The following is a 24,934-nucleotide window of genomic DNA, read 5'->3' as shown; positions in this document are numbered from 1 at the left end:
CTATTTGCCCACCAATCTTCCAAATGTCTCTTGCTAACCTCTATCGCCGATTCATTCACGCTTCCTTCGTCACCTCTAAACGCCAGGGTGGATGGATACTGTCACACTCCTGTTAAATGTTCAATTTTTGTAAGCATCTGCAGTATATAACACAAGTTTAATCTTTTTGGTTAAACTTCTTTCTGTAGCTTCGGGTTCACCCAGCCTGATGTAGCTTCAAAGAGGAGGCCACAGCCTCTAGAGTTGTCATAGATTTCTTTCTTAATCCGACTTTTCCATTTTCTATATAGGCCTAAGGTCATCTTCTTTTTCATTGAATAATTCCAGTTTTAGCCCCTTTGTTCTTTATCTGTCATTTATTGTTATTATTGCTTCGTCCTGCCTTTCTACGTATTTACTGGTTAGTTTCTCGTTTTTTTGTGCCATTGGGAGTCAAATGCCCTTTTGGCAGAAGTATTTAAATACTTTACCTGCCCACCTACTGCCGTCCATTTTCATGGGGCGTTCCTCGTACAATATTTTGCTCTCAGAATCCGGCTGAGAAAGAGACCGAGCTCACATCTCTCTAATATTCTGCGTTTTTGGTTCTCCGTCAAGGGCATCTGAGCTGGCGCAGTGGAACGCACGTTGGCGGATCACGGCAGTGAACCTCGGATCGTGGTAAAATCAATCTTTCCAATAAAAAACAAACGCAAAGTCCTACGTTACTCTTGGAACAGCCTCAGTTCAGTTCAGTCGTTCAGTCGTGCCCGACTATTCGTGACCCTATGGACCATATCACGCCACACTTTCTGGTTTCTCGCTATCTTCCTAACATCACATAACTTCATCTGCAGCGCCTCGAGGATGCCATCTAACCATCGCCTTCGCTGCCTACCCCTTCTCCGATGACCCTAAACCTTTCCCAACATCAAATCTTTCTCCACCGACTCCATCTCTTCTCATCAGATGACCAAAGTAGCTGAGCTTTAACTTTAGAATTTGACCCTCCAATGAGCAGTCAGGGTTTATGGTAGACAATATCGACTGATTTATCTTCTGGCAATCCAAGGAACTCTCAAGAATCTCCGCCAGCACCACATTCAAACGCGTCAATTTTTTGGTGGTCAGCCTTCTTCACAGTCCAACCCTCGCATTCATACATCACAACTGGAAAGACCATAGCACGAGTTATACAGATCTTGGTTGGCAGACTAATGTCTCTGCTCTTTACTAGGCGGTCGAGGCTAGCCATGGCTCTCTTTCCCAGAAGCAGGCGTCTCCTGATTAGCCTCCTTCCGGGGTAATCTTGGAGCCCAAGAAGAGAAAATCTGTCGCAGCTTCGACTTCTCCTTTGTTGCTCCAGGACTTAATAGGGCAAGACGCCATGATGTTTGTCTTTCTAATGTTCAGTTTAAGCCCGAACTTCTCACTCTCTTTTTATACGCGCATCAGAAGTCTCTTGAGTTCCCCTTCACTCTCTGCCATTAAACTGGTATCCGCATACCTAAGGATGTTGAAAAGTTTTCCACAAATCTTCACTGCAGCTGAAAACTCGTCCAGACCGGCCTTGCTGATGATGCACTGAGCATATAGGTTAAATAGGCAGGGCGAAGGGGAGGGGCGCTGCGATCGTCATGGAGGACATACGTACTCATATTGGCTCCGTCGCTAATTCCCGCTTTTGCAGTGCTAATTAGTTTGGATCGAGAAGTTTTTATACCACCGTGTTCGCGAAGGTATCCGCCATCATCCGATACCTGACTTTTATCAAAGGTGCGTCATTTTCGAATTAACACACTTGCTGATTCACCGCCAAGAAATGACGCTCGGCCGAAGCGAACCCAGGGCTCGCTAGGCCTAGCCGGCCGTACTTCAGCCACGACATGGAGGATTCCGCCGCCACTTCGGTGCATAACATCCAGGTTTCCCCGATGAGCGTACATGTAGCAGGAGAAGAAAATACGCCCGAGGAATTTCAACGCTCGCCCGGATGGCTACACATCGGTGGGCACAAGAGCGGACCACGCCTGCAAGGAACGCCGGTTGAGTCTACTTCTCAACCTGATACACCGAGCTCCCAGAAAGACCCTAAATTCATCTAGAGTGTTAGGGCAGCAGTTATTCGTCCGGCTAGCATGCCCGCCATACCAGCAGAAGAAATTAAGATCGTCGTGCATCTCCGCGGAGGGCTCGATTTACAAGGCAAGAGCTGCATGCGTCACTACTGCCATCATGATGGCAGCAGGAGTTGAGGTGCCAGATCGAGCTGAGGATAAGGCGTGTCCCAATGCACAGCAGAACATTATGGTGGTCAGCACTCCGAGCGAGGAGCGAGCGGAAAGGTACGCTCGAATTCAAGCTATTAATGTCCAAGGCAACACGTACCAAGTGAGTGCTTATGGAACGGCCGCCCACGACACAGTCAAGGGCGTGATCAGGGGCATATCGCTCAAAGACAGCGAAGCTGAAATAATGCAGCAGGTCGTAACCAATTACAACCCCCTCGCCGCGGGTGCGAAGCATATCGGAAATACGACGACAGTAATCGTAGTGTTCAACGGTATCAAGGTTCCTAAGTATGTGCGATACGGATCCACGCTGTACCCATGTAGTCTCTACAAGAAGCAAATAGAAGTTTGCAAGGTATGCGGCAAGATCGGCTCGACCACTCGCGCGACGTATGTCCTACACCAAACGCACATGTGTGCCTTGCATGCGGCGCTTCTAATCCAAGAGAGGGCCATACATGTGTCCCCAAATGCAAGCTCTGTGGCGAGCAACACCCCACCGGGGACCGCGTCTGCAAAGCCAAATACAAAGTTCCTTACGACGTGCGGCGACGGCGATGGGAACGCCGTAACGCCGAAGAACAGCAAAAGGAAGCAGTCGAACGCAGTAACGCCGAACATCACAAGCAAGCACTCGACTCAAGCTCGTTTCCACGTCTCGGACGCTCTCACTCGCGCAGCGCTTCCCGTACCGGATCCCGAAGAGCGTCGAGCAGCGCGTCGCGTGGCCGTGACTCATCTCACAGGAACATCATTATCATCATCAGCCTGATTATACCCACTGCAGGGCGAAGGCCTCTCCCATATTTCTCCACTTAACCCGGTTCTGTTCACAGGAACAGACGCGACGCTAAGCGTTCGTGCTCCCGTGAGAGAATCAGTTGGGCGGACGCAGCGAAGGCGAAGTTAAAAGCAGCAACGCAAGCTCTAACAGTGCCACTACTGGCCGAATCACACAGAGCAGCTGGCAGGATGGACTACCAGCCCCTACTACAAGGAACTCGAACAACGCCGTGTCGCCAACGCGACTCTGTTGGAAACCACGCGCCGGCTTACCCAAGAGCTAGCCGACGTCAAGAAAGAACTGCATGCACGGCGATCTCAGCCAACCATTGGCCCAGCTCAGTCACCCGAGACACTTACACCCTCCGTTATCCCCGAGAACGCCGACACGCCATCACATCAAGGTACACAATCAATGGACATATCACAAGACGAGCCCGAAGAGGAGAAACCCACTGACCCAACCCCCAAGAAACGAGCGCGCACCTCATCACGACATCATAAGGACCTAACCCAATTGGTAACTCAGCTCGAAACCAAAATTGAAGCGCTCACCAATACCTATGCCGACACGGCTGCCGTCACTGACCAACGCCTGGGGCGGCTGGAGGAACTAATCACCACGTCCTACGAAACCATACAGGAGCGCTTCGACTTCATTGAACAAACCCTCAAGCCCATAGTATGCAGCCCCATCTTTGCTGCGCAATTCGCAAACCACCCATATCTCCAAAAACAGACGCAAGCCTCAACTCGATCACAACCATGGCCCAGCCCCAAGCCACAATAAAATCGCTACCGGGCCTTACTGTCTGGCAGTGGAACTGCCACAGTTACAACAAGAAGAGAGCAGTGCTACAACAACACATCACCACGGTAACCAAGAAACCTAACATCATTCTGCTGCAAGAAACGGTGACGGCGAACCCAACCCTCGCTGGGTATCGCGATCACGTTAGCCCAGCGGAGGGACGAGGCGTCTGCACATTCGTCCGCAAAGGGCTCACGTTCATTGAACATCAGCTCCGACACGGCCGAAGCAGGGTGGAATACACCTTCAGCGAAATCATTCCAAGCAAACAACGGAAATACAGCCTGTTCCTAGCTAATATATACAGTAACACCAAGCACCAAACACGGAAATTCAAGACCCTGCTACACACAGCCAGCACCGAAGCCAAAGGCAACACTTTGCTGATTGGAGAAGACTTCAACGCCTCCCATCGAGCGTGGGGTTACGTAAAAGACACGGCAAAGGGACGGGGCCTAATACAGGATACCCTGGACCACGAGTGTACCCTGATCACGGATCCCAATCATCCTACCCGAATCGGCAATTCCGTAGCACGAGAAACTACACCAGACCTTACATTCATCAAGAACGACCACACCGGCAAAGTAACATGGCGCAACACCGGCGTTGACCTGGGCCGTGACCACTGCATCCTCGAAATTACGATTCCGAATCAATTCCGGGGAAACACCATTACACAGAAATGGACGGACTGGAACGGTTTTCGTAAGGGACGACCAACCACACCGCAAGACATCACAGGCATTGAAACCTGGTCGGCAGAGCTCCGCGATGCAGAGCACTCGGCCACCAAGACCATTGAAATGGACGAGGACATCATAGCTATGGACAGTCGTCTGGCCCATCTCATCGAGGCCAAACGTTCGATACAGGCGCGCTGGAAGCGGCAACGGCTGAATCGCAAATTGAGAAAGAATGTGGTGCTCAGGTGCCGGATTCGTGTTGGCTTGAGTGCTGGGCAGTCCCACAGCAAGTGGTGGATGTCGGCCTCGATATCTTCGTTGTTACATATCGGGCATCCTGGGCGAGGATATAAGTGTTGGAAGTATGACCACGTCCTAGTTAGAGCTGGTGTAAGGGCAGCGGCGACCCGGATCCTCCTAAGCGCAACCTCCTCTGCACGGGTGAGACCACGGGGAAGGGATATCGCACACGGATGGATAAGCGCACGTGTGCGGCGCCGGAGATGCTCCTTTCTTGACAAAAGGAGGGTACCGTCGTCGACTTCGAGAAGCCGTGGGATTGATGCGTCTTGGTTCACGAGGCGGGTTGCAAAATCAGCTTGACTTTGGGAAGGCAGCAGATCCCGTGGGACCCACTCAATGCGTAGTGTTTGTGGGATGCGCGCCACAAGCTGGTGGATGTCCTGGCAAATTTTAGGGCAGCGGCTGACACGTCGGAGCAGACGTACTGCTTGAAGAGCGTCAGTGCGGATGACAACGTGGGCTGTAGGGAGCATGTTCATAGACGTCACGGAGCAGGGTGCCTCCTGAACTGCCACAAGCTCTGCGCAGAAAGATGCAAGTTGTTCCGAAAGCTGAAACGTAGTTGTCTGATTCAGGCTAGGTCTCCGTGGACAGTAGATTGCCATTTTGGCTGCACAGCCTTGCAGGCTTCCATCTTCGTACACTACTATGGAATCTTGAGGCAGGTTAGTATCTTGCTCTTCAAATCTCTGGCGTAGCAACGATGCAGAGTTGGCAGACGTCGGTCTGCGGATGTCAGTTGGCTTGTTTTCTCCTAACTGTATAAATTTCCAGGGAGGGAGAACTGGCGCAGGTGGCTGAAGAATAATGTGTGACGTTGCATACGCCCTCAGTGCTTGCGTGGAATGTGAAAAAGTGGCCTTGAGTCTGCGAGCATCACGACACTGCTGCACCAGTTCATCGATGGTGTTGAGCTGCGCATTCTCCTGTAACGCTACGACCGATGTGATTCGTGGGAGGCATGTTATGGTCCTCATAGCTTCTCGATTTACGGTTTCAAGGCGATCCCATTGTGTCCTTGTAAGATGCTGGAACTGGGCCTGATAAACAATACGGGGCTGCAGAACCGCCCTCACTAACTGGCGTGCAACACACGAGCCAGCGCCACCCGTTTTAGGTGCAATTCTCCTTATTAAACTTATAGTTTGAAGTGCTTGCTTTTTTGCCTGAGAGAGCCAAGCAGTCGCTGATCCTGATTGGTGAATTGTTAAGCAAAGAATTTTCAGGCTCGAACTTTCTTTATTGGGGTGCCTGATAGAGAGAGATGAATTGGATTTGAGGCAAGTTTACGGCGTCCCCAGCGGTTGGCGATTGACGTGTATGAAGTTTTACACACAGAAAGTTGAAGGCCAATGGAGGATGCGTAATCAGAGGTTACGTCTAATGCTGACTGAAGGGCGGCCTCTTGAGTGAGAAGATCATGGTGAGTGCTCCATACCGTGATATCATCTGCGTACTGCAAAAACTTGATTTCAGGGATATCATGTAAGCGCCACGCCAACGGGATGAAAGTAATATTAAACAACGTCGGCGACAGTACTGATACGCCACGTAGTGAAACGAATGAGCCAACAGTGTCACCGCTGCAGCGTATTGCAAATTTTCTTCCATTCAAAAATGATGAGAAAAAAGTGCGTACTCTCGGAGGGAGATGAAGCATGTCAATGGCATTCAGGATTGCAGCATGACTGATGTTGTCATATGCCTTTTCAACGTCCATTGCTAATATGGTACGTACATTGCGGCTGCGGGTAGATGATAGAACTGCTGATGCCAAGACAGCCAACCCGTCCTCTGTACCTATGTATGGACGAAATCCAATTTGAGCAGGGTGATAAAAACTGTGCTGTTCAAGCCACCAAGAGAGTCGTGTGGCTAGCATTTTCTCTGCGAGCTTGCAAAGCGTTGATGTTAAGGAGATTGGTCGTAAGTTGGCGAGGTCCGTTGGAGGCTTCCCAGGTTTGGGAATAGGGATCACGACAGCGGTTTTCCAGCTCTCGGGTACGAAACCATCAAGCCACACTTTCTTTGTTTATGGTGTCTAGTAGTTCAGGAAGTGCAGCAGTACTGAGGTTCTTGTAAACCTCATACTGAATTTTGTCCAGGCCGGGCGCTGTTTTCCGTTTCGCATCGTCAATTGCAGCCAGCAGCTCGCACATCGAAAAGGGGCTCGCAATTCCATCTGCGTCGGTAGCAGATGGTAGTTTCCATGCGTCTGCAGGGATGCCTGCCAAATTAAGATGTACGGCTGAAGGAGGCAGTATATCGTATTTTGGGAAAAATTTTTGAGCAGCTTTTTTGGCGAAATCGCCAGGCGACAGATTAGCCGCAAAGCATGCTGTTGCTTCTGCGTCAGTAGAACGACGACCGTGTTCCATTGCACGAAACGTTCGTCAGAGTGAGGCATTGGATGATTTATCAGAAAATTGTTCACACCATGCATGCCACTGGCGTCGCGAGAGATCGCGTTCATATCTCCGAGCCTTCGCGGTAAGATAATTCAGTCGTGTACGTGCCTGTCCCGAAGTAGGGTCTCGCGTAGCAGCCAGCTCAGCTTGACGGCGGGCTGCCCACAAGTTAAGCAGGCCGAGATCTGGTGCCGGTCGACTTACATCAATCCAGGTAGTTGTCGCAGCGCTGTTTAGTGCTCTCTGTATACGGTCAACAAGGAATGACGGCGAATCTGAAGACATACTGTCGAGACATGAGCGAAAGCTGTCCCAGTTTATCACAGAACATTTTCGGCGTAAAGGGCGGGGACGGGAGGGATGGAGACCGATGAAGATAGGGTGGTGATCACTTCCGCACCAGTCCGGCTCCATGTGCCATGAGGAAGTTCCTGCGCCCAACCCCCACATCAAGTCTGGAGCATAGGCAGCACTACGTATGTGACGCACAGGCCGTGTTGCTGGCCCAGGGTGATTAAGCAGAACAAACAGGCGATCAGTGAAGGCGTCCTGCACACGCCTACCACGATGGCTTGCAGTCGGATACCCCCAATCTGGGTGAGGGGCGTTAAAATCGCCTCCGACTAAAATTGGACACCCGGGGTATTGCCGACGAACATCTAATAACCAGCCAAGATTAATACGGGAAGAGGCGCCTCCAGCTGGTCGAATGTAATAAGAAAAAAGAACCACCGTTCCTTTCAGAAATTTCGCAGCAACTGCTACTACCTCTTGGTATGATGTGCACCAGTTTTCAAGAGAAAGGCGTACATGAGGAATACGCGTTTCAACATATATCGCCGCCTTTCCCGTGGGAGAAGCAGTCTGCACGCGAAGGCCGGTCATTGAAGGAGACACGTAGCCGCTGAAGCCCGGAATAGATGGCAAGGCGTTCGTTTCCTGAAGTAACATAGCCCACACCCGAAGCTTGTTAAATCGCAGTCGGGTCTTGAGCTCGGCCACCTTCGTAGAAATGCCTCTACAGTTCCACTGTAGTACACCAGGACGACTGGATTTCGCCATTTTTGTGTGCTAGTCCAAGCGCTGTAGTATCACAGATGTCAGGTTGGACAACTGGTTGACCATATAGCGGAGCAGCGATGTTGCAGTGCTATCATTGGGCGTTGTGGTACTCTGGGAAGAGGCAGCAAATGGCCCTGTTGCGCGGGATGAAGGCGGCAGTGTTGGGTAATTACTAGATTTGGCGGTTACTTCTGCAGCTCGCCGACGTCGAGCAAGCATTTCGCGGTGTTGTCGGAGCTTAGAGACCTCGGCTAAGAGACGATTGATTTGCTCATCCACTACAGCCATATCGTCGTCTGGTACGCTGCTGTATTGGCTGTTGTCGACGGCGTTTCTTGAGCACCGTATCATTAGACTTTGTCTTAGCTGGAGGTGCATTCGAAGCGGGCTCAGGAAGCTCTGGCCACTCGTCATCATCCCACTGGAGAGCTGCAAAGCGATTGGATGTCTTCACCGGTGTCATGTCCTCTATTGGCCAACGCTTAGTGTTCCGAAGACGAGCCTTCTGCGTTGCCTTTTCATTTGTCGGATAACTTGGAGATGTTATCTCGTGGTCGTCCGATTTGCTGAGGCCGCATCGGTACGTAACTTTTCCTTCAGACGCACCTTCATCGGCAGTAGCAAAGGGGCAAGGTTTGCGCATGTGTCCTGCCCGAAAACAGTTATAACAGTAAACCACACTCGGTTCATACGGCTGTGGCCTTAATGTGCAGCCGTAGTAGTACAGACAGGCTGGGAGTGTCGGAGGGCTTTGCAAGGTGATCATGCAGGAACGCCCCTTTCCTATGTGTCGGGCCTGTATGACTCGGTGCGTTGTGCAGTACAACTCACGTTGAAGGGTGGTTTGATAATCGTTTATATCGTTGTTGTAAACGACGCAACGCTGCAAGTCGGAGCCTTCAACTAGATACACTAGCACAGGCACCGAGATCTCACTTGTGACTGATATATAACTAAGCGTTTCGACACGTTCCACCGCAGTAAGTGTCGGGAGCCACACAGCTATAGTGTTTGACTTCTTCCTTGCTGTGGTGGTGGTAACAACTTTTATTGCCACGAAATGAAAGGAATTATTTCGGGCTGGGGCGAGTCTAGGGTGGCCTCCAGTCGGGAGCGACCTCTTGAGCTCGCTTGACGAGGGCCAGTTGCGTAGTTTTCCTTGGGCTGGCCAACAGCTTGTCCCATTCCTCCGCTGAGGGAGCTGGCAAGAGTGTCTTTGGAGGGGGATTGCTGGCGCATTCCCACAGTATATGGTCTTGAGTGGCCTGCGTCCCGTCACCGCAGTGCCGGCATGCAGGGTTGAATTCTCCGTTTGTAATTAACGATAGTCGGTAGGGGCTAAGAATGGCCTTTGTTTGTAGGCGTCTGAGTGTCGTGGCTTGCGCCCGGTCGAGGTCGGGGTGAGGGGCGGGGTACGTGCATCTTAGCTCGCGATAAAAGTTTGTTACCTCCGCGTATGTGCGCGGTGCCTCCACAGGCGCGTCCGTTCCCGATAGATCTCCCGTCTCCCGGTTGGTTAAGCCTCGGGCTAGACGGTCGACCCCTTCGTTTCCGGAGTTACCCGCGTGAGCCGGAACCCATACGAGATTGATGTTGTGATTGAGAGATCGGTTGCGCAGAATTCGCGCCGCGAGTGCGCTTACAGAATTTTTGGCGAAATTTTGAACGGCGCTTTTTGAGTCGCTTAGAATAGTTTTGGTGTGGGGATCCGCGATGGCCAGTGCGATAGCTACTTCCTCTGCCTCGCATATGGAGCTAGCATGAAATGTTATAGCGTTAATGAAGGTTGACTTTGGAGTGGCCATACATGCCACGTATGCTCCGTTTTTGATGTGCTGAGCTGCATCCACGTACACTGCTTGTGGATCGTCCTCGTACTGTTTCTCAAGGGTCTGTGCCCTTGTCTTCCTGCGGGCATCATGTCTACCTGGTAGCATGTTTTTGGCTATTGGTTTAACAACTAGTCTACTAGTTATGTCAGCCGATAAATGGGATGTTGCGCACACCTCCTCAGTGGGGTGGATGTGGAGCTTGTCGAGAATTACGCGTCCCGCAAGGCTGCGTGACAGGCGGGTCACTTGTGCTGACTTATGGGCTTCAATTAGTTCAGATAGTGTGTTAAAAATTCCTAACTGCAGTAGTCGATCTGAGTTAGCGTATACTGGTAAGCTAAGGGCCGCTTTGTATGCTGTTCTAATTATGCTATTAAGTGCATGTTCGTCCCTACGACGCAGATGATAGTACGGGCAAGCGTACATGATTCTGCTTATCATAAAGGCTTGGATAATCCTGCACAGGTCGGCTTCTCTCATACCCCTGCGACGTGTGGCAATGCGTCTCACCAGCCCCCCTATCTGGTGCGCCGTGACGCGTAGCCGGCGTATAGCTTCTGTGTTCTGCGTATTATTCTGAATCAACATTCCGAGAACTCTGATCGTGGCTACCGGGGGTATCGGATGGTTGTCAATGTGTAACTGGATAGGTTCTCGAGAATCTGGCTTTACCTGTGAAGCTTGTTTGTTCCTTATAACTAATAGTTCTGATTTAGCCGGTGAACAGGTAAGGCCGTTTTCCTGCACATAAGACTGTACCGTGTCGATAGCTCGTTGTAATGAATCTGTAATATCTCCATCGGAGCCAGAATTGGTCCATATGGTGATGTCGTCGGCGTATATGGAATGATGTATGTGTGGGATATCATCTAACAGACGCGGGAGGCCGCTCATAACGATGTTGAAGAGAAAAGGTGAAAGTACGGCGCCTTGCGGTGTTCCTCTCGTCCCTAGTGTAATTTTGTCGCTAACTTTGTCAACGAAATGGAGCGTAGCCGTACGCGCATTCAGAAAGGCAGCGATGTAGTCGTATGTCCGTTTGCCTACGTGTAACTGTGAGAGGTGATTGAGGATGGAAGCGTGTGACACATTGTCGAAGGCCTTACTCACATCGAGTCCCAGGATGGTTCGCGTGGCTCTTATGCGATTTGTATCTAGAATGTCTTGTTGAATTTGCCACATAATGTCCTGAGTCGAAAGACCTGCTCGAAACCCAATCATGGACGGGGGAAACGTGCCTTCCGCATCGGTGTGCATAAGGAACCTGTTTAAGACAACGTGTTCCATTACCTTCCCGAGACATGACGTTAGCGAGATTGGGCGGAGGTTCCCCATCTCGAGTCTTTTGCCCGGTTTAGGTATGAAAATAATTTTAGCGTGCTTCCATTCCTCAGGGACGCTGCCCTCTGTCCAGTACCTGTTGAAGAGGTCCGTAAGAGCCTCTACTGACTGGTCTTCTAAATTGCGCAACATCTTATTGGTGATGCAATCTTCCCCCGGTGCCGAGGTGGTGTTAATTTTGTTAAGAGCAGCCCTAATCTCTGCTACGGTAAAGACGCTATCCATGCGAGGATTATCCAATCCTGAGTACCCATCTGGCGTGGGTATATCCTGGGAGGTGTTAATGTATTTATCTTTTAAAGTGGTCATGAGCTCTTCGTCGGTGCCTTGGAAAGATTGCGAGATCCTATGTAGGTTCTTGTGGGAATCTGCCTTAGTTCTCGTAGGGTCCAGTAAATGTCTAAGTAAAAACCACGTGTTCTTGTTGCCCAGTTGCCCATTAAGGCGGTCGCAAGTCTGATGCCACTGTTCTCGGCTAAGTTCCCACGAGTAAGCCTCGATTTCCTTTTCAAGCCGGGTTAGCCGAATTTTTAAACGTCGGTTATGCTTATTTTTACGCCATCGAGCATGGATACTTCCTTGTGCTTCAATCATGTGCACTAGCTTAGCGTCCGGACTGGGGCTGCTTTCCTCAAGGGCAACAGTTTTTGAAGTGTTTGCGGCGTCTTGCAACAGACGCTCCGTCCATTGTCTTAAATCTACTATACTTTCCGCTGGCCTTTGCGAGCGGACATATCTAAAGGCGTCCCAGTTCGTGTGCTTCACTTCCTGGCGACGCATTTTGCAATGCGTAGCTCGGAAAGTGGTACATAGTACATAGTGGTCGCTTCCTATGTTTGTATTTAGGTTTTCCCATCTCGCATCGGGGATATTTCTGGCAAAGGTAAGGTCAGGGCACGTATCCCTGGTTACACTGTTACCAATGCGCGTAGGTTTATCAGGGTCGACGAGTAAGGTATGCCCTAGCGCCTGGGCTGTCTCCCATAATTTAGTTCCCTTTCTACTGTTAACTGAGTAGCCCCATTCTGCATGGGGTGCGTTAAAGTCTCCAACAGTCAGCAACATTCCATTATGAGCGGCTACATGCGCCTTACGGAAGAGTGTGGCTATTTTCGTGCTGTGAAGCCCCGAAAACCTCTGGTTCCGAGACACGCGTCCAAGTTTGCCTGGATGATCCTGTTTGGTATATCGGTGAGGCTTTTGTTGGCTAGAGATTTATTCGCCACTTTATAAGATGACGATCGCTGTGTAGGTGCAACCTGGTTTTCGATAGTTAAACAGGAGCGCTTTCCTTGATAGCCACCACTTGCCGAGGACGAATTCGATTGATTGTCTTCCGAAGGACGCTTGTGAGGGGCCGACTTAAACAGGGCCATTCAACATCACTGCAAGGTGCTGTTCCGTCAGCAGTGGAATGAAGTCTGCAACCGAGCTGCCGGACAACTACATCGTGGTTGCACATAGAATCTATTTCGGCAACTCCTAAACGAAACTAAGACCAAGTCGCACCAGCGCGATCGCCTGGCCTGCCTCATACACACCGCCACACAACAACAAGGAAAAGACGTCGTTATCAAGGCCCTGGAAGCCAAGTATCTGCCACACACGCCAACGGAAACCCACCCGCCATACGGGGGGCTTCCGAACGCGTGGCTCGACCGAGACATTACCATGTTCGAGGTACGGGTAGCGCTGCACGAGCTCAACACCCGCTCAGCAGCCCGCCCCGATCTTATTACCAACAAGATGCTACGCAACCTCGACTATGCATCGATCGAGGCCCTAACCCGCTACTACCACGAATGCTGGCGTTCGGGCAAGCTCCCCCGATAGTGGAAAACGGCATCAACAATCATAATCCCGAAACCGGGCAAGCCATCGGACATCGGCAACTTGCGTCCCATCTCGCTCACGTCTTGCGTGGGCAAGGTGCTAGAGCACGTGCTCTCCAGCCGGTGGCAAGAGTACCTGGAAAAGGAAGACTTATATCCGGATACGATGATCGGCTTCAGGCGCAGACTCAGCACACAAGACGCCATGCTACAACTCAAACAAGAAATAATCGACAACAAGACACAAGACAGCAAAGTAATTCTTGGACTTGATTTACAAAGCGCATTCGACAAAGTCAAACACTCAGCCATATTAGCACACGTATCGAGACTCAACATGGAGGTAGCGAGCTACCATTACATCCAAGACTTCTTTACCAACCGCACGGTGGAACGGCACGCCGGAGACCTTAAGTTCCCCGAACACAAGCTCGGAAGCACGGGTACCCCTGACGGTTCAGTCAACTCGCCGTTGCTCTTCAACCTTGTCATGATCTGGGGTAGCGAGGGAAGTAAAAGGGACTGGCGTCCGGCATACGATCTACGCCGACGACATTACTCTGTGGGCGGCAGGCGGCACCGACGCCAGCATTGAGCAGCAGCTCCAAGAGGCTGTTACTGCCACCGAGCAACACCTTAACGGCACATGCCTACTGTGCTAGCCCGCCAAATCCGAGCTGTTCCTCCTCACACAATTACAACGGGGACGGAAACGCGCTCCCCCTGGGGAGTGCGATCACATAAAGATCGTAGCTGCATCGGGGCAGCGCATCCCCGAAGTTCCCAAGATAAGGGTCCTGGGCCTGCTACTAAACAAGAACGGCCGCAGCGACGAGACCATCCACAAGATTACCACCAAGGCAATGGACGCTATCCGGCTCATACACCGAGTCTCGACACGACGGGCAGGCATGCGTGAAGACCGTCTTCTGCGCCTCGTCCAGTCGTTCGTGATCAGTCACATCGCCTACGTTGCGGCCTACATCAACTGGCAGGCCACTGACCGGACAAAGATAAACACGCTGATTAGAAGGGTTTAAAAGACGGCGCTGGGATTAGTGGGGACCACGAGTACGGCTCGGCTCCTGCAGCTCGGCGTCCATAACACCTTAGAAGAAATAGCCGAGGCGCACCTCACTGCCAAATGGAGCGTCTCTCTACCACCAAGACAGGCCGCAGTATACTGACGTCCCTGGGTTACAATCCCCGAGCTCCCAGTCGGCAATCGTGCGAGATGAGCGATAAGGCGTGGGCCCACATCCACGCGGACCCCATCCCGAAAAACATGCACCCCGAGTACAACCAAGAACGGCGGCAGGCGCGGGCCAATGCCCTCGTCGAGCAACACGCCCAGGACCCTCACGCCCGTTTCGTGGATGCTGCGGAATACAAGCGAGAAGGATTCGTGGCAGTGGCCGTTGCGGCGGCTACCGGCATCAAAACAACGGCAGCGAGCGTGCGGTGCACGGATGCCACCGACGCCGAGGAGGTTGCCATCACTCTGGTGATCTCGGAGGCCGAGTGTCGCTCCGTGCTCAGCGACTCGAGGAACGCTGTGCGCAACTTTTCCAAGGGGCGAGTGTGCGCGCCGGCGGCCGCCATCATCAGTAAGCTCCAGCTTCAAGACCGCGGCAACACTATCCGTATCAAGTGGTTCCCGGCGCACGCGGGAGATTGTGCATCCTCACCGAATCACAACGAGACGGCCCATTCGGCGGCGCGAGCGCTTACCTTCCGCGCCCCCGAAAGGGACCGTTCCGAATGGTGGTCCGAAACAAAAGACCGAATGGCCAGTTACGAGGATGTGACTAAATTTTATCGCCTAGCTCGACGGACAATGCCGCCGCCTCACCCGGCACTTAGTCGGGAGGAGGCGGTCATCCTTAGGCAAATGCAAACCGGGTCACTCCTAGCCCCGGCAGTGCTACACGTCCTCCACCCAGACATCTACACGAGTGATAGGTGCAGTGTATGTCAAGTGGGTCCGGGGGACCAATGGCACATCATGTGGGACTGTGCCAGCTTCCCGACCGAAGCTGCATCCAGGACATACCCGCCGGAACTTCAAAGTGCTGTGCATAATACAGACAAGGACATGCAACTATGGGCCGTCCAGCAGGCCCGGGGTGCGCTCGAAAAGCACGAGCCTCACAACCCACCACAAACGGGCCAAAGGAGGCAGTGCAGAGTTGGGCTTAACCCCGGGTAGACGCTTAGCCAGCGTCACGAAGGTTTAACCCGTTGTTTGCCGGCTCCCTAATAAAGTTATACATACATACATACATACATACATACATACATACATACATACATACATACATACATACATACATACATACATACATACATACATACATACATACATACATACATACATACATACATACATACATACATACATACATACATACATACATACATACATACATACATACATACATACATACATACATACATACATACATACATACATACATACGTAGGCAGGGCGACAGTATGCAGCCTTGTCTCACTCCTTTCTCAATCGGAAACAAATCAGTAAGACCATGCCTAGTTCTGACTGTGGCCTCTTGCCCTTCATACAGGTTCCCGAGTAGACAGATGAGGTTAATTGGCACTCCCATTTCTTGGATAGCTTGCCACAATCTGCTGCAATAAACGCAGTCAAACGCTTTCGCATAATCAATAAAGCAGAAGTAGATGGGTTTCTGGAACTCTCTTGCTTTTTCCATGATCCAGCGAATGTTGCCAATTTGGTTTCTAGTTCCTCTGCCCTTGCGAAATCCAGCTTGCATGTCCGGAAGCTCCAGATCCACATACTGCTGCAGCCTACCTTGGAGGATTTTCAACATCACCTTGCTAGCATGCGAAATAAGCGCTATCGTGCGGTAGTTGAAACAATCTTTGGCACTGCCTTTCTTTGGAATGGGGATGTAAACTGACCTCCTCCAAACCTGTGGCCATTGCAGGGTTGTCCCAATTTGCTGACATAATGTATACAGAGCGTTAACAGCGACATAGTTGAGGTTTTGAAGCAACTCAGCTGGAATGCCATCAATTCCGCTAGCTTTGTTCCTAGCAAGGTTGGCTAAGGCCCATTCAACTTCACTCTTCAGGATGCCCGGCTCGAGATCAGTAATCATCACCGCCTTATTTTGGGTTTGCACATCCGTGTCCTTTTTTTACAGTTCTGTGTATTCCTGCCACCTCTTCTTTATCTCTGAGGCTTCAGTGAGGTCCCTGCCTTGTTTGTCCTTTATCACGCCCAACTTAGCACAGAAGCTTCCTTTGATATCCTTATTTTTCTTATACAGCTCTTGTCTTCCTCAATTGGCTGTTGTCCTCAACTGCTTGGCACTGTATGTTCAGGAAGGTATTCTCATCTCTCCTGGCTATTTTCTGAAAATCCGAATTGAGAACCTTCTATCTTTCTCTTTCCCCCATAACTTTTGCCGTCCTCCTTTCCTCAGCTATTTGCAATGCCTCTTCAGACAACCAGTTTGCTTTCTTGCATTTCTTTAGCTTTGGAGCTACCTTAGTAGCAACTTCTTGTATTATATCACGAACATCAGTCCACATCTCTTCAGACTCTCTGTCTTCTAGATCTAATTCTTGAAATCGATTCCTCACTTCCACAGCATATTCTGATGGAATTTGATCCACATCATACCTGAAAGGCCTTCTAGTTTCCTGCATTTTCCTAAATCGAAGCTTAAATTTGGCAACAAGAAGCTGATGATCAGTGCCACAATCGGCGCCAGGCCTTGTTTTTACTGCTTGTATAGCGCTTATCCATCTCTGCCGGCAAATAATATAATCAATCTGATTCCTGTACAGACCTTCCGGTGAAGTCCATGTGTACAGGCGCCTCTTGTGCTGTTGAAAATGAGTATTCGCTATGGTCAGGTTGTTTTCTTGACAAAAATCTACTAGCCTCTGCCCAGCTTCATTTGGCTCTCCAAGACCGAACTTGCCTGTAATTCCGGATATTTCTTCCCTCCCGACCTTAGCATTCCAGTATCCTATGAGAATCAGAATGTCTGATGATGGAGTGCGGTCCAAAAGGCATTGCAGGTTAGTATAGAATCTCTCAACGTCAGCTTCTTCAGCAGTAGTGGTTGGTGCATAGACTTGGATAACTGTTATGTTGAAAGGGTGACCTTGGATCCGAAGTGAAATCACTTAGTCGTTTTCGGGGTTGTACCCTAGCACTGTTTTGTCCATTCTTCTGCATACTATGAGAGCGACCCCATTCCTTCTCCTGGATTCGTGCCCACAATAGAAGACATAATCGTCGCCGGAATTAAATTCTCCCATTCCACTCCATTTGAACTTGCTGATACCCAAGATATCAATGTTCAATCTGTCCATTTCTCGCTGACAACATCCAGTTTGCCTTGCATCATAGATATTACATTCCATGTTGCTATGTGATATATCTCCTGGCAACATCGGACTTTCCGATCGCTTCCCGACACATCCACAACTGAGCGTCTTTTTGGCTTTAGCCCAGCCGCTTCATTCGTCCTGGAGCTACTAGGAATTGTCCTTTGTTCAGCCCCAGTAACATGTGGGATGCCTTCCAATCAGGGGGGCTCACCTTTCGGCGCCTTATTATTAATGCTATTGTGACTGGCCATAGGGATTTCTTGGCAGGAAATACTGGAGTGGGTTGCCATTACCTTCTCCAGTGAAACACATTTTGTCAGAACTCTCTGCCGTGACCTGTTTATCCTGTGTGGTCTTACACAGCAGAGCTCACGACTTCATCGAGCTTCGCAGTTCCCTCCGCCACGACAAGGCAGTGATCCACGAAGGGGTGGAGCAGCCTACATACTTTAAAATTGAAGCCGTCGTCGCCTTCACTCATGCTACCACAAATGGAGGTAAATAATTCAGGTGGGCACAGAAGGGAGGAAATCGACTGGGCAGGTGCAAATAACAAAAAAATAGCTACACGTTAGCACAAAGCTGTAAGCAGAAAAAATGTGGTAATTGCGGGGTGCTTGAACATCAGGTAAACGCAGAAAGGATTATTATATTGACGGAAGAGCATGCGTGAGTCATATATGATGCATGACGAACATACATGTGTACTGTGCAGCAAAATGTGATCAGTGGAGAAAAAACAACCGACAGTTAAGACCCACGTCTGGTAGAAAACAGGCCATCGTTGGAGCGTTGCTGGCTGCAAGCAATTATTCATGACTACATCGGCAGTGTCATGACTGCAATACTATATAACCTCGCGCGAGATTTTCAATCGGCACACTAAGTCAATATAAAGTAATGCGTGGAAGGAATATGCAATAAATATGACATTCAATTGGAGATGTATGTCACTAGTACCAAATGGGAGTAAATAAGTGAGTTTTTCATTTCGTATGAAGAAAAGTTCAGGAAATGATTTTTTGCGGGAGGCTTAGTCTGCAGCTAGACCAAGGAGTATACAAAAAATTGCTTCAATGGAGATGGCGCGGTTTATGTGATCCCACATGAAGCCACCTTGTGGTGAGTAAAAAATGCGCCAGGCTGCCGCACGCGACGATATTGAAGGCCATTTTTCTTGCAGTTCTGTGAAGGTTTCTGCAAAAAATAGTGTCTTTGTAAACTCACCGGCTTCAAAACGCATGATGTAGCACGCAAATCTGCATCATACGTACATAGGGATGGAAAATCAGCATGAATTCTTCACTGGGATCGCATTCCGCAGGTGAATATGAAAACTGCTCATAAAATTGGCGTGTTGTCCGTTTTAAGGGATTGATTATATAGCGCGTGGGGTGAAAAACAGTCGGCCTAGTTGTAATCTGGTAGTAGTATTGGTGGTAGAAATAGTAGTAGCAGTAGTAGGAACCGAGTCTCAGAAATAAGTTGTACCAGTTGGAAAACTGAACCATTGTAATTTCTCGTTCTAGTGATTGAATGTTGATATGTGGCTGATATGCAATAAAATTTTATGAAAGAATTGAAAATATCATTTTATTTACAAAATGGAAATTGATACAATTTTAAAAGGGTATTCAATGATATCAAAATGCTCACAATAAAAAGCAATCTCTAATGATGTTAGTTTAGAATATTTATAGTGCGTAAATATTAGTTAAATAATTCGAATAACAGAAAGATACGAAATTGAAAACATGGCTGTTTAGTTTACAAAACCCTAATAATTACAAGCTGGCGAACGAAACTAAACGACACATGAACGGCTAAATGGCCAAATGACGATTGTCAAATACACCGTTCTTCCTCACAAAATTTCGAAATTCATGACGAACTTAAGAGGACATAAGCTCCGCCGTTAAGAGAATGATGCGATACCTTTTCACGCATATGACGATGTTTTTCGCTTTTGAAATTTGAAAATTAAACTTTTTTACACACCGATACTTAGCATCAGCAGGCACTTCCTTCCATTCTGTGCAGTGAGACATTTGAATGTATTTTTATTTCATTATTATTTCAAGCACTTAAATGCTCAAATACACATTCCCGTTTTAGTTAGCATCACCAAATATTTTCTTTCTTTTTGTTCTGGGCATTTTAACGCCTTTGAACTCCCTTGTTGCAATTTTCATGCCCGATCCAATCCTGGTCGCGGCAGCAGCTTTTCGATGGAGGCGACAAGGAAGGCGTCCGTGTGTTTTGCCATGACAGTACATGTTAAGAATCCCAGGTGGTCAATATCTCTGTAGCCCTTGACTACATCATCTCTCATAGCCAGACTCTTCTTTGTAAACAAACAACCTTCTTGCCGTTTTTTTTTTATTTCTTGCAGTTATTAAAATTTTGGAATTGTTCAGTTACATTTAAAATTTCTTTTTAGCATCTTCAAACATATTTTTTGCATTCAGAACATCTGACTCCTTGAAACCGCTTTTTTAGAATGTTTAATACTTAATACATTTCAAGTAATATTTGATAAATTACACACCATACTTTTTCTTGATTGGCATCATTCAGCATCGGCTTTTTCGTTGTGAACGTTATTATTCATCTGAAGCAATCCTTCTCTAATGTTTTATTTTTCAATGATTTCATTTACAATTAAACAGCTGCAAGTTGTAAATTTCTTAAAAATAACGATCATGCATTGACATATGTATTCTGAGAATTCCGACACCTTTGAAGTATTCTTTTTCTAATTTCTATTGTTTCCATTGTTTCATTTTTAATTGGTCAATTTCACAGCCCAAACGTTCTTAATTTATTGTCCTCAAACATTTCCTTTCCATTGTGGGCATTCTGACACCTTTGAAAACCTTTTTGATTTTGTAATTTTTTCATTTGTTTAATTTATAAATTATTCAGTTCACTGCAGTGATTTCATTAACTCGTCGTTGCCTATCACCTCCAAGCATAAATCGATAGAACCGCTAGAACACCCTTTTTTCCGCTTCCTCTTCGGTTTTTAATAATTAGACAACCTCTTTCTGCTACTTCGTAGTGAAATCGCGATGCTCAGTCAAATTTACTCCAAAATAGATCCTAACACTCGATTAAATATGCGGCCGCGCGCCGCGGCTTGATGGATCCTGGTTGACTAAAGAGGCTACTCCGAGACAACAACAGATATAAAACAATAACGAAAATATTATGTAAATAAAGGCTTTTCGCTATGCTAGAGAGGCACACATTCATCCCAAATCTACAATCAATCCGTTCATTGTTCTAAAAAAATACTTTTCTATGCAGAACATTTGTCATGTTGGCCGAACCTGTGGCTAGTTGCCCGTCCACGTATGACTGAGCTGCCTCAAAATAGGATGATGTGCTCTACCAGGCACTATTCCAAACGTAGTGCAGTGTCACGCATAAATATTCTAAAACGAACAAAAATTATCAGAATTATAACAGATAACTGCTGCTTCTGATGCTTGTATCGAATAAGTAGCGTTTTCATAAGTCAAATTACATCACAAAATCGCAAAAATGTATGCCAGTTCAAATAGCCCAGCAGTATGGCAATGCATTACGCAGAAAGCAAGAATTGACTACATAACCATCGGCAGGGAAGGAATACCTTATCAACGGATGCAGGAATAAGAGAATCAACAGAATTCTTCTTCTCAGAATTCTTCAGAAGTATTATTGCATGATCATGATTCCCTCCCTGGTGTTGCAAGCCAATAGAATGTGTAACTTGATCAAATATATGGGTGTTTTTGACAGCAGGTTATCTTGGCATGACCACTTGGCATATCTGTGTGCTAAGCTACGGAAGGTTACATGGTTACTCTTCATAATGAAGTCGTTGGCGCCGATGTCAGTGAAAAAAACTATAATTATTGCCTTATTGATAGTATATTAAAAAACTTGTTGAAGAGCATTGCGTACAATTGTCACAAAGCATCCAGCACGATCGTCTTTCAGTTCCTAGGTCTTCCGTCATTTAATTCCCTTTTTGTGCAGTCAGTTGTGAACCGCCCATTTTGGAATTCAGACTTTTTAACGGAAGTTAAGGAAACCATTTCGTTATAATGTACCACGGAGTGTAACTAGATACAAAAGAGCAAGGCACTGTGCATATGTACCTGAAATCTTTCATGGCTTACCGGAATAAATTTTTGCTATAACTTCTATGCTTGACCTAAAGATGCACTTGAAAGCCCTCTGTTCATGTTTGTATTCTTTGGTTAGGAGTGAAGTTATGCTTAAAAATAATGGTTAATTCATTTTATTTACGTCTACTCTGGGTCTAGAGTAGACCCAGTTCTTAATAGTCATGCTATTAACTTGTGTTTTCCATTTTTTTTGCTCTCGCTTGGGTGTAGCGGGAAGTGTTGTTTGTTGACATATTTGTCTTTTTTTTGTAATCTTGGCCGTAACTGCTAAGCCCAGTCCCTCGAGCCTCTTGTTGGCTTTGAAGGGCCTGAACCATATTGTATCATCTACAAAGTGGCAATAAACATTTTGTTATTATTATTATTGTTATTATTATTATTAATAAACCGCACGAATCGAGGCAGGTTTGGCAAAGCGGCATGACAGATTATAGGCGAGCAAAAAACTAGTTGGTCACATTTTGACAGTTTTTAAACGGCGCGTGCGATACAAGGCAAACTTGACAAATTGATTCAATGCAGCTAGTTTCTTCACACAACCAGTGCAATACTGTAAGAATACCGTATAAACTGGTTCACTACTGCCGGTATTTTAGAACCGTTGCGCCAAAATTTTGGGGAACATCTCAACATTGGTCGATTATTTGATGTATTGCTCACTGATTTATGTATGTTATGAGCACGCCGGCAATGCTGGGCTTTCTGTAGAATCACCGTTGTCGGTGAATTTACACTACTGGACCGCTGTTTGTGCTACCTGCGTTTGGGACAAGTTATACTATTTTGTTTGACTAAACTGATTGTTTAACACGCTTTGAGAAAAATTACTCATCTTGCCATTGTCAGACAGAAAGCGGTTTTGGCGCCCGTAAGTGCAGCCTCGAAGGTCCCACATAACCCATCAATGTATCATTACCCATCTGACGGCTTTCGCAAGGCGCCTCTGTTTCTCTTGTGTTTATTCAGAGTTGGGGTGAATGTCCTAGTACGACTAACGCCGCAACGCGCAAATAAGGCGGCCACGGTCACGAGGAGCTCCGTTCGTGGCAATGGCACCTGATCGGCCCGATGCGACCCCCCCCCCCCTCCAAATGGCACTGTTGGATTTTGAGTCAGCATCTCAACTAAGCAGCAATGGCGCCCCCTCGTTGCACAAGCTTGGTCATCGATACTGCTGGTAGATAGAGCGGCGGCTGTTGTTGAGGTGCTGCGGCCGGACACGTTTCTTCCCGCGTCGTTGCCACGAGCCCACTGGCTACCATGTCGCTCTCCCTCCTATCTCCTTCACCGAGACACAGTAGGGACTGCTGAATTCGCTTGGAGATGGGTGATTCGCTAGACATGGGTAATGATTATCTGTTTCTCTAACGGCCAGCGCGGAGAAGTCAATCGGGCGCTCGGTTGAGGATCTGAGGAATAGTGGTTCGATCTCCGGGTTAAAGATTCCTGAACTGCATCTACGTTGGACACTTTCTGATTATGCGCCTCATGAGAAAAGAAGGTGCATGGCGTTAGAGGTTCATGTTGGCAGCTGCCAGTAATTTTCTTTCATGTCACAAAATCGCTATAAATTTACCTTGAAGAATTAATGATGCTTACGTTTATGCGGAGGGTATTGTTAAAATGAAAATGAGCTGCTGCATGTGCACGGGCAAGCATTGTAAATTGTATGCGCAACAAATATATACCCCTGACATGTACACTAAGAGTAACTGAAGATTGAAATGATAGCTGTGGCTGAAAACATGTCATATCATACTATAGCAGAAACGCTCTTCAACGGAAGGAAATAGCATGGCTATTATGTTTCCCTTGTGCTGCCCTTCATTAGATCTTTGGGTTCGCACACATTATATTCTAAAAAAAGTTTACACAATATACAAAAAAAAGTTATTGTGGAAATGATCGGAGTCCAAAAATTTGCTGTCTCATCAACTGTCATGCACAGCTTTTGTCTTAAATTAAATTAAATTGGTTCACAGGAAGGGAAAGGCGCAGTAACTGTCACACTTGCTCTGTGGACACCCGCACCGCGCCGTAAGGAAGGGAGGAAGGTGGGAATGAAAGTGGAAAGAGAGAAAGAGGATCCGTAGTGGAGGGCTACGGAGTAATTTCGACCACCTGGGGATCTTTAACGTGCGCTGACATCGCACAGCACACGACGCCTCATCGTTTCGCCTCCATCGAAACGCAGCCGCCGCGGTCGGGTTCGAACCCGGGAACTCCGGCACAGTAGTCGGGCGTCTTACCACTGCACCACCCCGGCGGGGCACTTTTGTCTTGCATTTGTATCTTTTTGAAACTATTTCCACATGAAGGCGAATAACAAGCTCTGTTGGGATTATACTTTAGAGGAGGGTTATAGACTCTTCTCCACATCCACATGAAAATAAATTGATACACCTAGGATGAAATTGTCTAGGAACTTCAGAGTCAGTAACAGATCAATACATTGTGTACATATTGCTTTGATTATTAATCCAAACTAACATTCATTTTACGATTATTTCCAGTGCGCCCGTGAAGACGACCCATTTTGCGGTCCCTTGTGCACATGCGTGAGGAGCGGAGGAGCATTTAGGTGCATTAACATGAGCGGCTGGCGCTGAACGCAGAAATTTGAAAAGCAATAAATATGTGCTATGCATATTGTTCTTGAATAAAATGATTAATAAGCTTCTGAATGCCTGGTCTTGTTCTCGCATTCTTGTTATCTTGAAGATAATGATTTCTGCAGGGAATAATGAACAGCGCCTGATTTTATTTGGAGTACTTTTATGACGCGTATCGCCAAAATGTAAAGCCGACATATATAAAGGCCCGTGGCGCATTAGATTTCAGACTCGTGCGTATATATAGGCTGCCGTCCTACAAAAATTCTTTCCGCAGCATGTACGTGATCATGCCGCAGCATTCCGCAAAGTACGTGGTCTATGCGTACATAGCACTCACTAGGCAGTACTAACCCAGGCAGCACAAATGAAAGGCCCAGTACTAGGAAAGAGATGGTAAAGTATTGGGAAATCAGGACCTTAAATG

General features: G+C 47.9%; 1 long non-coding RNA gene across 1 annotated transcript in view; it reads left to right on the top strand.

The window, feature by feature from the left end:
• The window catches only part of LOC146195972 (uncharacterized), a 40,058-nt gene extending 15,479 nt beyond the window's left edge, over positions 1–24,579 (top strand). The window contains exon 3 of the long non-coding RNA XR_014705617.1: positions 24,409–24,579. This is a non-coding gene — a long non-coding RNA (uncharacterized LOC146195972). The remainder of the gene's footprint in view (positions 1–24,408) is intronic.
• Positions 24,580–24,934: the final 355 nt, after the last annotated feature.

This window comes from Amblyomma maculatum, chromosome 3 (assembly GCF_055883805.1).
Source record: "Amblyomma maculatum isolate TAMU_Amacu chromosome 3, ASM5588380v1, whole genome shotgun sequence".
Taxonomy (NCBI): domain Eukaryota; kingdom Metazoa; phylum Arthropoda; class Arachnida; order Ixodida; family Ixodidae; genus Amblyomma; species Amblyomma maculatum.
This window is presented reverse-complemented; position numbering and strand designations above follow the sequence as displayed.